Genomic DNA, 12,232 nt, shown 5'->3' on the forward strand with positions numbered 1-12,232 from the left:
CTTCCCGCCTCGCCCGGCCGAAATTCAGGCCGGGGGGGGAGGCTTCCTGCCTCGCCCGGTCGAAATTCAGGCCGGGGAGGAGGCTTCCCGCCTCGCCCAGCCGCGAACACGGAAGTAAAAAACAAAAAACAAAAAACGTCCCCTGATAGGCTACGTGACGATTCACGTAGCCTATCACGGCTAGATCTGGAAAGTCAGCCGTGATAGGCTACGTGAATCATCACGTAGCCTATCACGGGTGACTTAAAAAAAAAAGCGCTTACGCGAATGGCGGCCCCCATAGGGAGCCGCCATTCGCGTTCCTTATTTAGTTGCTGTAGTCTACGTCAATGTTTACGTAGACTACGGCGAAAATAAGGGCAACGCAAATAGCGTTGCCCTTATTTTCACCGTAGTCTATGTAAACATTGACGTAGACTACAGAGACCAAATAAGGAACGGGAATGGCGGCTCCCTATGGGGGCCGCCATTATCCGTACACACTTTTTTTTTTTTTTTTAAAGTCACCCGTGATAGGCTACGTGACGATTCACGTAGCCTATCACGGCTGACTTTGCAAATCTTGCCATGATAGGCTATGTGAATCGTCACGTAGCCTATCAGGGGACTTTTTTTTTTTCTTTCATTGCAATGGCGGGGGCAGCAGCCGGTCGAAAGACCGGCTGCCGCTCCCGCCCCGCTCGAACACCGGACGAACCGCCAGACGGACCCGCCGCCGGGAGGGACATTCAGGGAAGGCAAGTCCCATCCCGGGGGGGGGCAGGGGGGGCGGAGGATTTCTCCCCGAAACTTGTTCAGGGGGCCGAACACGTTGGCGCTCGGCCCCCCGAAGTTTCGGGGAGAAATTCTCCGCCATCCCTACTCAGAGGTAAGTCCTCTTATATACAATAGGGATGTACGAAAGTCACTTAACTTGAACGAAATTTTATTCGCGGTGAGGGGGAGGCACTCCATCCCTCCCCCCGAAATTCTGGCCGGGGGAGGAGGCGCTCCGTCCCTCCCCCCTGAATCTTGGCCAGCCGGCTCCGCAAATGGTGGCGGCCATAGCCGCTGCCGTTTGCGTCCCTGCAGTCAGCCGTGAAAGGCTATGCAAATGTTTATGTAGCCTATCACGGCTGAGTAAAACAAACAAACCAAAACCGCGCGTACGCAAATGTGTTTTGCGTACCTTATTTTGGCACATAAATTAAACATTTGCATTCCTTATTTTGGCACGTCTAGTCTACGTAAACATTTACGTAGACTATGGCGAAAATAAGGGGAACGCAAATAGCATAGCATCTATGCTATTTGCGTTCCCCTTATTTTCACCGTAGTCTACGTAAATGTTTACGTAGACTAGATGTGCCAAAATAAGAAACGCAAATGTTTAATTTATGTGCCAAAATAAGGTACGCAAAACACATTTGCGTACGCACGGTTTTGGTTTGTTTGTTTTACTCAGCCGTGATAGGCTACATAAACATTTACATAGCCTATCACAGTGTTTTTTTAAAATCTAGCCATGATAGGCTATGTAAAACTTTACGTAGCCTATCAGTTTTTTTTGTTTTTTTGGTTTTTTCACTGGAAATGGCGGCGGCGGCAGCTGGGCGGAAGACTGGCTGCCGCAGCCGCCGCTGCCACACCGCCGCCGCAGCCGCCACTGCCAGGAGGATTTGCCCAAGGTAAGTCCCATCCTGGGGGGGGCGGAGGGGCAGACCCTTTCTCCACCAATTTTGGGGGGCCGAATGCGCTGGCATTCAGTCTCCCCAAGATTCCAGGCAAAATTCTCTGATATCCCTATATGCAAATACGCTTAATTGCAAGTAACTGTATTAATAGGGATGTCAGAGAAGTTCTCCACTAATCTCCGGGAGGCCGAATGCCAACGCATTCGGCCCCCCGAAATTGGTGGAGAAATGGTCCGCTGCCCCCCTGCTTCTCCCAGATGGGAGTTACCTCGTGCGAATGTCCCTCGCGGCGGTGGGTCCCGGCGGCGGTTCGGCGGTGGCAGGAGCTGGTCTTCCGACCGGCTGCTGCCACTGCCATTTCCAAGTAAAAAAAAAAAAGTGATAGGCTACGTAAATCTTTACATAGCCTATCACGGCTGACTTTGAAAAAAAAAAAGCGCGTACGCAAATGGCGGCGCCCATGGTCGCCGCCATTTGCGTTCCTTATTTTGGCACGGGTAGTCTACCTAAAGATTTACGTAGACTACGGCGAAAATAAGGGCAACGCAAATAGCCGCCGCCATTTCCAGGCTTTTGAAGGAAAAAAAAAAAAAGATGTGATAGGCTATGTAAAGATTTACATAGCCTATCATGGATAGGTTTAAAAAAAAAGAAAAAAAAGACGTGATAGGCTACATAAATCTTTACTTAGTCTATCATGGTTGGGGGTGGGTTTAAAAAAACAACAACTGCGTATGCAAATGGCGGTGGCAACGGCCACCGCCATTTGCATTCCTTCTTTTTACTGTCTTAATCTACGTAAATATTTACGTAGACTATGACGGCGAAAAGAAGGGGAACGCAAATGGCATAGCAGGTGCTATTTGCATCCCCTTTTGATTCGCTGTTTTAGCCTACGTAAAGATTTATGTAGGCTAAAACGGTGAATGAAAAGAGGAAGCAAATAGTGCCCGCTATGCTATTTGTGTTCCCCTTTCTTTTCGCCATCATAGTCTACGTAAATATTTACGTAGATTAAGACGGCCAAAAAGAAGGAACGCAAATGGCGGCGGCTGTAGCCGCCATTTGCATACGCAGTTGTTGTTTTTTTAAACCCACCCCCAACCATGATAGACCCCCAACCATGATAGACATTTGCGTACGTGGTTTTTGGGTTTTTTTTAACCCAGAGCCCTCCGCGGCCGGAAATCCGGCTGTGGACAGCTTTGGCCGGGCCGATCTGGTCCGGGCCTGGCCGGCTGCTCCGCGGAGCTGCCGCGGAGCACAGCTGGCCTTTTGAGGATTCCGGGGGGAGGAACGGAGTGCCTCCCCCCAGCCAGGATACAAGGGAGAGGGATGGAACGCCTCCACCCCTGTCGAGGATTCTGGGGGGAGGGACGGAATGCCTCCCCCCCCACCATCAACATAATCCGCGAAAGGTAAGTCACTTTCGTACATCCCTACTCACAGACTCTCAGCCTAACCCACCTCACAGGGTTGTTGTTGTGAGGATAAAATGGAGAGGAAGAAGATTATGTAAGCCGCCTTGAGTTCCTTAAGGAGGAAAAAAGGTGGGATGTAAATGTAATAAATAAATAAAATGAATAAATTACTTCGTTTGACTGCTGTTCTATATCTGTGCCTGAGTGATTTAGTTAAGGAGGGGAGGGATAGAGGTGCCCCATAAAAGTGGTCACAGAGGTATGGGAAGATGAGACCATGGGATTCAAATAAGCTAGGAGTGGGGAAGAGTGATGCATAATCTTGGGCTTATTACCTCTTACAGCTCTTCCCCCAGTGGGAAGGTTCCTGGTAATCTAACCAGATTGTCCTCTGCCCTACTGGTGCAGCTGTTGGATGCCAGGCAGATGCAAAATAAAGTTTCTCTCATTTATGATTGAATCATAAATGATGAGGATGACTTAGTTTGTATAACAGCTTGAGAGTAGGGATGTACAGGTTGTTTTAAATCCATTCCATCTGAGTTTTGTGGATGGTCAGGTGCCTTTCATTCCATTTTCCACCCATTGACAGAAGCATATGTTTTTTGTTTCTGAACTTGTGCAAGTTTGCACATGAAAAATGTTGAAATCCACCCACCCCATGCTTTTTTCATGCATATGGGGAAACATACATTTTTGGCCAGTTTTTTTCTTTTTTATTGCCTATTTTTCTACAACAAAATTTGCGCAACATTTGGGAAAGTTAGAAAATGAGTCTGCAAGTTTGCAGAATCTTCCTGACAGGGGAAAAGCCAGTCCAGTGTGGAATCTACGGGTCGGATCCATGAAAATCTGTTTTCTTGCCTATTTCTCCAACATCCCTTCTTGAGAGTTGGCTGGGTGAGCTGGAAGGAGTTAGTCTTTCCCAGCTGTGCCCATCAGCCTCTTTCATGCTGCATCAGCAATGGCTGTAACGGCTGTGGGATTGGGAAGGGGGAGTCGCTGTCATCTACAGGAGTGCTACCTCTCTCTAGGGATGGCGGAGAATTTCTCCACAAATCTCCAGGAGGCCGAATGCCTACGCATTTGGCCCCCCAAAATTGTTGGGGAAATTCTCCGCCCCCCCGCACCCGCAGGGTGGGACTTACCTCTGTCAAATGTCCCTCTTGGTGGTGGGTCCTGGCGGCGTTTCGGCAGCGTTTCGGCAGTGGCGGGGGCAGCAGCCAGTCTTCCGACCGGCTGCCACTGCCGCCATTTCCCCATAAAGTAAAACAACAACAACAACAACATGATAGGCTACATAATGATTTGCGTAGCCTATCACGGCTAGATTTTCAAAGTCAGCCGTGATAGGCTACGTAAATCTTTATGTAGCCTATCATGGGTGACTTTGAAAAAAAAAAAGCGCGTACGCAAATGGAGGCGCCCATGGGCGCCACCATTTGCGTTCCTTATTTGGGCATGGGTAGTCTACGTAAAGATTTACATAGACTACAGCGAAAATAAGTCTGCGTAAATCTTTATGTAGTCTACCCGTGCCTAAATAAGGAACGCAAATGGTGGCGCCCATGGGCGCCGCCATTTGCGTACGCGCTTTTTTTTTTTCAATGTCACCCGTGATAGGCTACGTAAAGATTTACATAGACTATCATGGCTGACTTTGAAAATCTAGCCGTGATAGGCTACGTAAATCATTACGTAGCCTATCACGGTTTTTTTTTTTCAATTTACTTTTTTTATTTTGTGGCCGGGGAGGCGGGGCGCTCCCCCCCAGCCTGAATTTCGGTGGCGAGGGATGAGGCACCTCCCCCCTGGCCTGAATTTCGGCTGGGAGGGGCAGGGCGCCTCCCCCCCACCAAGAACTTCGGGGGGAGAACCGAAGCACCTCCCCCCCACCGCGAAGCAAGCTGTAGGACCAGGTAAGGGACTTTCATCCATCCTTACCTCTCTCTTAAGGCCTCTGGAACTGGTGAGTACTATTTGGAGTGTTTCTCCCTTCTGTTTGGCACTTGAAACAGATTGGGGATTGTGCTGGTGTACTATGCCCCAGCAGCCTTCTTGTCTGAGCTGTTTGGTGTGGTCTCGGGTTTGTTGTTAAAGACACCAAGGCAGTGTGTTTTATTTCTCCTAAATATATTATTCTCTTAATACATCTAACCCAATACATATTTCTGTTTGTTGAGTCTATCCAGTTGCTTTCCCTTCTTTAAATCAATCTTTACTTGATTTCTGTCAATAACGATAATTTCCCTCTAAAGCTTTCCCTTTAAACTTTCTCTCTCTTGTGGAGGGAGGGAGTAATCCCATGACTGCTAGACAGTGTCTAGACAGCCATAGGATTTTTTGGTTCCCAGAAACCTCACTCCCTGTCCCCTCCCTGCGTCCTTGTAGGTGGCATGGTTTGTCCCTGTCTCCGTGCTCGTAAGTGCAGTGCAGAGCACGCAAAAAGCGGACATTCTCAGGGGTGAGGAGGGGACGAGACTGGAAGTGTAGTTATGATGCTTCCTATGTGCCATCCAGCCTTCTCCCCTGGTCTGACGACCCCAGCTAGCTGCAAATGCCGATTGGCTGGTGTGTGGAGGACAGGATCCCCTCTGTGCTCTGCCTGCCCTACATTGGATAGTAGGCCACCTCTAAGTTTGGAGGCAGCCGGCTACCCCCATTGGATTGTGCCTTAAGTTTTTCTTTTCCTAGAGAATATGTAAATGACCTTGTAGAATCGAAAGATGCCTCGGTGAACTTCCCATGATTCCATTATTGTAAAACTATCACAATGCAGACCTAAGCGCTTAATGTGTCAAATTGTAAACACCCTGAATGTAAGATGGTTTTCTAAAGAATTGCATGTCTGATTATTCAGTGCCCTTGTTGTTGTTAGTAGAAAGATGCAGGGAGGTGTGAATCATGGGCAAATGGCTTTATTTGCAGGAAGATGCCATGGTTTGGCAGAGGTGGTGAAGGATATGCATGAAGGTGTATTGGCCCCAGGAGCGTAACCAAGCCACCTGAAGTATTAGAGGGGCCTAGAGATCCATAATGCCTTGCTTAAGTTTGTTACGGGTGCAATTTTCTTGCCAGCAAGCCTCTGAGCATGTGAAGATGAGCCAAAGGGCTGATAGTGTGGCCTAGCACATTCCATACTAATGAGTAGAGTATTTAATCAAGATATGCCTGGGAAGTGAATTTTGTTTACCTTAAAGCTACAGGTAAACAGGTACTGGGAATCAAGCACTGTGAGTCTATGCTGGGAATGAATGCTAGGTGGCTCTTGCTGCTGTCATGCTTCCTCATTGCTAACATGTATGGTATAAAACCCACTGTACCCCATGGCTCTGGGTCCAGTGGGTAAATTAAGAGGTCAAAGCCCACGGCCAGGGCAACACAGAAAACTATGAGGAACTGTCGAAATGAGCCAACAAAAGGGGCATTGACATAAGGGCAGAATGCAGAATATTTTATAGCAATAAAGGAGGGCACTTTATGGTCATTTGCTTCTACTTAGGAGAGCCCATGATAGGGATACTGAATTTGTGGTGATTGTGTTATGTCACAAGCTGGACTGTAGGGAAACACTTTCCACCTCACAAAGAAAATGCACACATTTCAGGAATGCAGTTTATTTCAAGGGTCAGCACAGGGCTCTCTATTACGGATGATACAAGATATGAATTCCTGCTGATGAGATTCCTTTGGAGTCCAAGTGGTTCATGCTCATGCTTACCAAGTGAGTGTAGATTAAGATGAGCATCAATTCCATGCTTCCATGTTTCTAAAAAAAAGTATTACGATAGTCAGAGTGTCTTATTCAACAAAATCCTATTGATGATTAGTTTGAGGAACAAATTATTCCACCCCATCACACTGTTGACCCCACTCTTTAACATTCCTTTTATCTGCAGTTTAGGATGCAATTCCATGCATGTTTCCTCATGGCTGGAGAATGATGGGATCTGTAGGACTTTTTTCTGTCTAAGCATGCATGGGATTTCACCCTTAGTTGCTTTTATATGCAACTTAGATGTTAGGCCACATAAACTAAAAGGGCAAGGAAACTGAAGCCAGAAGGAAGGTTCAGATGTTATATGAAGTGACTTTGCATAAGCTGTAGATGAGCATATGAAGACTCTTTACATAAGTGCTGGGCATTTTTTATTTTTTTTTTGGCATGTGCTTCTTTGGAGCACTCCCATAGGGAAGGACGAAAGTCCCTTACCTGTTCTCGAAGCTTGCTTCGCGGTGGGGGGGAGGTGCTTTGGTTCTTCCCCCGAAGTTCAGGCGAGGGGGGGGGAGGCGCCCCGCCTCGCCCGGCTGAAATTCAGGCAGGGGGGGAGGCGCCCCATCCCTTGCTAGCGAAATTCAGGCCGGGTAGGAGCACCCTGTCTACCTGGCCACGAAAAAAAAAATAAAAAAAACCAAACACACACACAAACCCGTGATAGGCTACATAACGATTTACGTAGCCTATCACGGCTAGATTTCCAAAGTCAGCCGTGATAGGCTATGTAAATTGTCACGTAGCCTATCACGGGTGACTTTGGAAAAAAAAAAAGCACGTACGCAAATGGCAGCTCCCATGGGGACCGCAATTTGCGTTCCTTATTTTGACACGTCTAGTCTACGTAAAGATTTACGTAGACTACGGCAAAAATAAGGGCAATGCAAATAGCGTTCCCTTATTTTCGCCGTAGTCTACGTAAATGTTTACGTAGACTTGTTGTTCAGTCATTCAGTCGTGTCCGACTCTTCGTGACCCCATGGACCATAGCACGCCAGGCCTTCCTGTCCTGCGCTCTCTCCCGGAGCGTGCTCAAGTTCATATTCATTGCATTGGTGATGCCATCTAGCCACCTCATCCTCTGCCGTCCCCTTCTCCTTTTGCCTTCAGTCCTTCCCAGCATCAGGGTCTTTTCCAGACAGTTTTCTCTTCGCATTACGTAGACTAGACGTGCCAAAATAAGGAACGCAAATGGCAGTGCCCATGGGCTGCCGCCATTTGCGTACGCGCTTTTTTTTTTTTCAAAGTCACCCGTGATAGGCTATGTGACAATTTACGTAGCCTATCTCGGCTGACTTTGGAAATCTAGCTGTGATAGGCTACATAAATCGTTATGTAGCCTATCATGGGTGTTTGTTTTTTTACTTTACTTTTTTTTTTTGCAATGGCGGCAGCTGGTCAGGAGACCGGCCACCGTCCCCGCCCCTGACGAACCACCGCCGAACCGCCGCTGGGACCTGCCGCCGAGAGGGACATTCGGCCACAGTAAGTCCCATCCTGGGGGGGGGGGCGGAGGGCCAGCGGAGAATTTCCCCACCAATTTCGGGAATGCATTCAGCCTCCCAAAGATTCGTGGAGAAATTCTCCACCATCCCTACCCCTGACATCCCTCCTCAAGGTGAGAGTAGGGTGGTTGAGAACAGGGATGGACATAAAATTCATTAGGTTCACATTTTAAATTTGCATTTCCTGAACCTATGCATGAACCAGAAAAGAATGATATGGTAATATTTATACTTTTCCAAACTTTGCTATAAAGTCTGCAAAGAATAATTTTAAAAATGTCCAGAAAAATCCATATAACTGAGCATGCACACAGAAATGTGTATAAGTGGGAAACGTGTGCACAAAAATGCATATAGAGGAGAGTACAAACAAAACCACAGTATATTAAGGAAAAGCACTTTCAAACAACACATAGACTCAGAAAAGTGAATATCATAGGGATGGCAGAGAATTTCTCCCCGAAACTTCGGGGGGCCGAGCGCCAATGTGCTCGGCCCCCCGAACAAGTTTCGGGGAGAAATCCTCCAAACCTACCCCGCCCCCCGCAACCCCCCCGGGACGGGACTTACCTTCACCGAATGTCCCTCCCGGCGGTGAGTCCGGCCGGCGGTTTGGCGGGTGTTCGAGCGGGGCGGGAGCGGCAGCCGGTCTTTCGACCGGCTGCCGCCGCCTCCATTCCAATGAAAGAAAAAAAAACAAAAATGCCCCCTGATAGGCGTCGTCACGTAGCCTATCAGGGGGCGTTTTTGTTTTTGTTTTAAACTTTCGCGTTCACGGCCGGGCGAGGCGGGAAGCCTCCTCCCCGGCCTGAATTTTGGCCAGGGCGAGGCGGGAAGCCTCCCCCCCTGGCCTGAACTTCAGGGGGGGAGCAGCGAAGCGCCTCCCCCCCACCACGAACGTCCTTCGACGACAGGTAAGGGACTTTCATCCACCCCTAGAATATCAATGAACATGAAAATACATATGGATTTTTGTACAGACTTTAAAAAAAAATCACAAGCTGATGCTGAAATGGGATGGAACAAACTTAATGTTGAGCAAATGAGCAGATTTGGACTTGACAGATGTGTCCATCCACACATGAAAGTAGGGATGGATGGACCACCCTGCATTTGCCCTGCATGGCGCTCGCCAGTCATTAAGTTTGTTCCATCTCATTTCAGCATCAGCTTGTGATGTATTTATTTTTTCTCAGCACTTACCCGACCCAGGTGAGCAGCTTGGCATGAGCTGCTGGGCGTTCTGTGGGGTGCTAGGCAATGGTGCGGAGGTGCCCACTCCCTCAGTGAGCCACCATTTTCCACTCAAATGGCTGCTTATTCTTTTCTATAAGTATCCATTTACACAAATGTGGGTCTTAAAGAGGCCATATCTGCAACATTTCAGGCATAAACACCAGGCAAGCGCTGGGATCCATGGACTGGTGTCTGGGGGCTGAGTTGGCGATTTCTCACCAGGCTTTGAACTCCAACAGGGTGCCTGTGCCATCTCCATGTGAGGGTTGTGTTTGGGGGAGAAGAATGGGGTAGCAGCCACTTATCAGTTGATGTTTTCACCTTTTGAGGTTTAACTCAAAGACCAAGAGATCCCTCCTAAAGCTTTCCAAGCATTCAGCTTCAACACATAAGGGGAACATTTGTTCCCTGCCCTCCCCAAGGTGAGAGCAAAGCTGGTCTCCCCATCTGTAGTCTGCGCTTCCTTTTTAATTATCCTACAAGGGGTGAAGAAATCCCATATGCGGTACTCGGGACCATGCAGCATGAGGCACCAGCCTTGCCAATTTAAAACCTTTGGTAATTGGATAAAGATAGTGCCAAACCTTTGTAATACTTACATCGATCAGTTTTCTTTACACAGCATGCTGTATAGTCGCTGCATATTCCATTTTTGACGGAATCAGAAGGACATCCATAAGAAGGAGGAAGAGCGACTCGGTCTGCACAAACGCCTTCAGCTAATTGACAACTATTGGTATCATATATTGTACTGAAGAGAGAGAGAAGAGGGAGATGCCATTGGTGCATAATCCTTAGGGATGTCAGAGAATTCCGCGACAGATCTCGGTGAGGCCGAATGCCAGGGCATTCGCCCCCCCGAAAACCATCGCGGAACAAAGCCCCCACCCCCCAACCCACGAAAGGCATGTGGGACGAAGTGCCTGCTGCCCCCACCCCACGAAAGGTGCATGAAACGGAGCACTTACCTGCTCCCGTCCGTGCTGCTGTGCGAATGGCAGCCGTCCTGCGGCCGCCATTTGCTTCCTCCTTCTTCAGCCATGATAGGCTACATAAATACTTACATAGCCTATCACGGCTAATGCAGGGATGCCATTTGCATCCCTGTAGAGGCCATGATAGGCTACGTAAGTATTTACGTAGCCTATCACAGCAGGGGGGGAAACCTCAGCATACACTGGGGTTTTCCCCCTGCCGTGATAGGCTACATAAATATCTCTGTAGCCTATCATGGCTCACTGCAGGGACGCAAATGACGGTGGCTACGACAGCTGCCTTTTGTGTCCCTGCAGGGCTGCCCAGCGGCTGGATGTCCGGCTGCGGGTGGCCGGAGCCAGCCGGCAGCTCTGAAGCTTGGCCGTAGAGCGGATCCAGCTGCCAGGATTCTGGGGGGAGGGACAGAGCGCCTCCCCCCACCTACAGAGCCCGGCGGAGCCAGGTAAGTGGGGTTTCGTACACCCCTATTCTATTTACATGGAGAGGACATCCAAATATTGGCAACGGACCCATCACTACACAAAGACCAATGGCAAATTCATATGCATAGTCATCTCATATATGCTAGGAAAAAAAGGTTGGCTGGTTGGTTGGTTGGCTGGTTGGCTGGTTGGTTGGTTGGTTGGTTGTCACAAAAGAACAATATGACAACTTAGATTTCAGCATTTCCCATTTAGGGCTTGCCATCTTTGCCAACTGCCTAGCAGTCTTCCCCTGAGCACTACTGCCCATGAACTACAACAGGATGGGGCTCTGGGAGCTCATTTCTCCAAGCAGCTGGACATACTAGGCTGTTCAGGCAAGGATCAGCCTAGGATGACAGCCTATAGCAATTCTGTTTTGGTGAACCCCTTGTAAAGAAGAATGCCACCAATAGAGAAAGAATGTCATCCTCCCACGCAGATCCATAAGAGCTCCAATATCTTGAGTCCCAGAGAGCTTTGGCTATTGGGTGGTATAGAAATGTAATAAATAAGTAAACTGCAGTCACACATGATGTGCAGATTACATCATTTACGACTGCTATCTTGTGCATATTGCACTATTTAAGGCAGCATTTTGCATTAATGGCTATTTGTGCAAATAAACAAACACAATAAATCCACAAAAAAATCTAGTGCACTGAGTCAGGCCAGCTGATGGAAGATGGAACAGTGTCTGGGGGGGCTGATCTGATGAAAGCTCATCAAGCTCCACCCCCCCAATGGATTCCTCTGACATCCCTCATTCTGGCAATCTACCACTGAGAACTTGTCTATGTGGTAGGCTGTGACTGAACACAGAGGCTCTTTTTCTATCTTCCTCTCATGTATCTTTTGGATACTGTCCCTTCCTCCTGAGGGGTAAAAAAATCCACAACAAGCTATTAAAGAAATGTTCAAATAGGATGTATTTCTTGAACAAAATTTAAGTCATCCAATAATTATACATAGACGAGCCACTATCTCTCAGCCTAGCTGACCTGCCTGGAAGTAAGTTCCATTTGAACACAGTATGGTTTCTTTGAAGTAAATATGGATAAGGTCAGGGTGCAATCCTGCACTGTCCTAGACACACTTGGTAGGAAGGAATCAAGTTGATTTACTTGTATGCAAGAAGAGTCTGGCTGGTAGGGATGTCAGAGAA

The 12,232-nt window shown here is 48.2% G+C and overlaps 1 long non-coding RNA gene across 1 annotated transcript; it reads right to left on the reverse strand.

Annotated features, from left to right (window-relative positions):
• Positions 1 to 6,698: 6,698 nt before the first annotated feature.
• Positions 6,699 to 10,730, reverse strand: LOC146360311 (uncharacterized). Its single transcript, XR_014787503.1, has 3 exons — positions 10,579 to 10,730; positions 10,210 to 10,361; positions 6,699 to 6,863 (listed from the first exon to the last, which is right to left on the reverse strand). It is a non-coding gene; the product is annotated as an uncharacterized LOC146360311 (long non-coding RNA).
• Between the last annotated feature and the right edge of the window lie 1,502 nt (positions 10,731 to 12,232).

This window comes from Heloderma suspectum, chromosome 1 (genome assembly GCF_057233095.1).
Source record: "Heloderma suspectum isolate Gila_16-S chromosome 1, 16-S_ref, whole genome shotgun sequence".
NCBI classification, from domain to species: Eukaryota; Metazoa; Chordata; class Lepidosauria; order Squamata; family Helodermatidae; genus Heloderma; species Heloderma suspectum.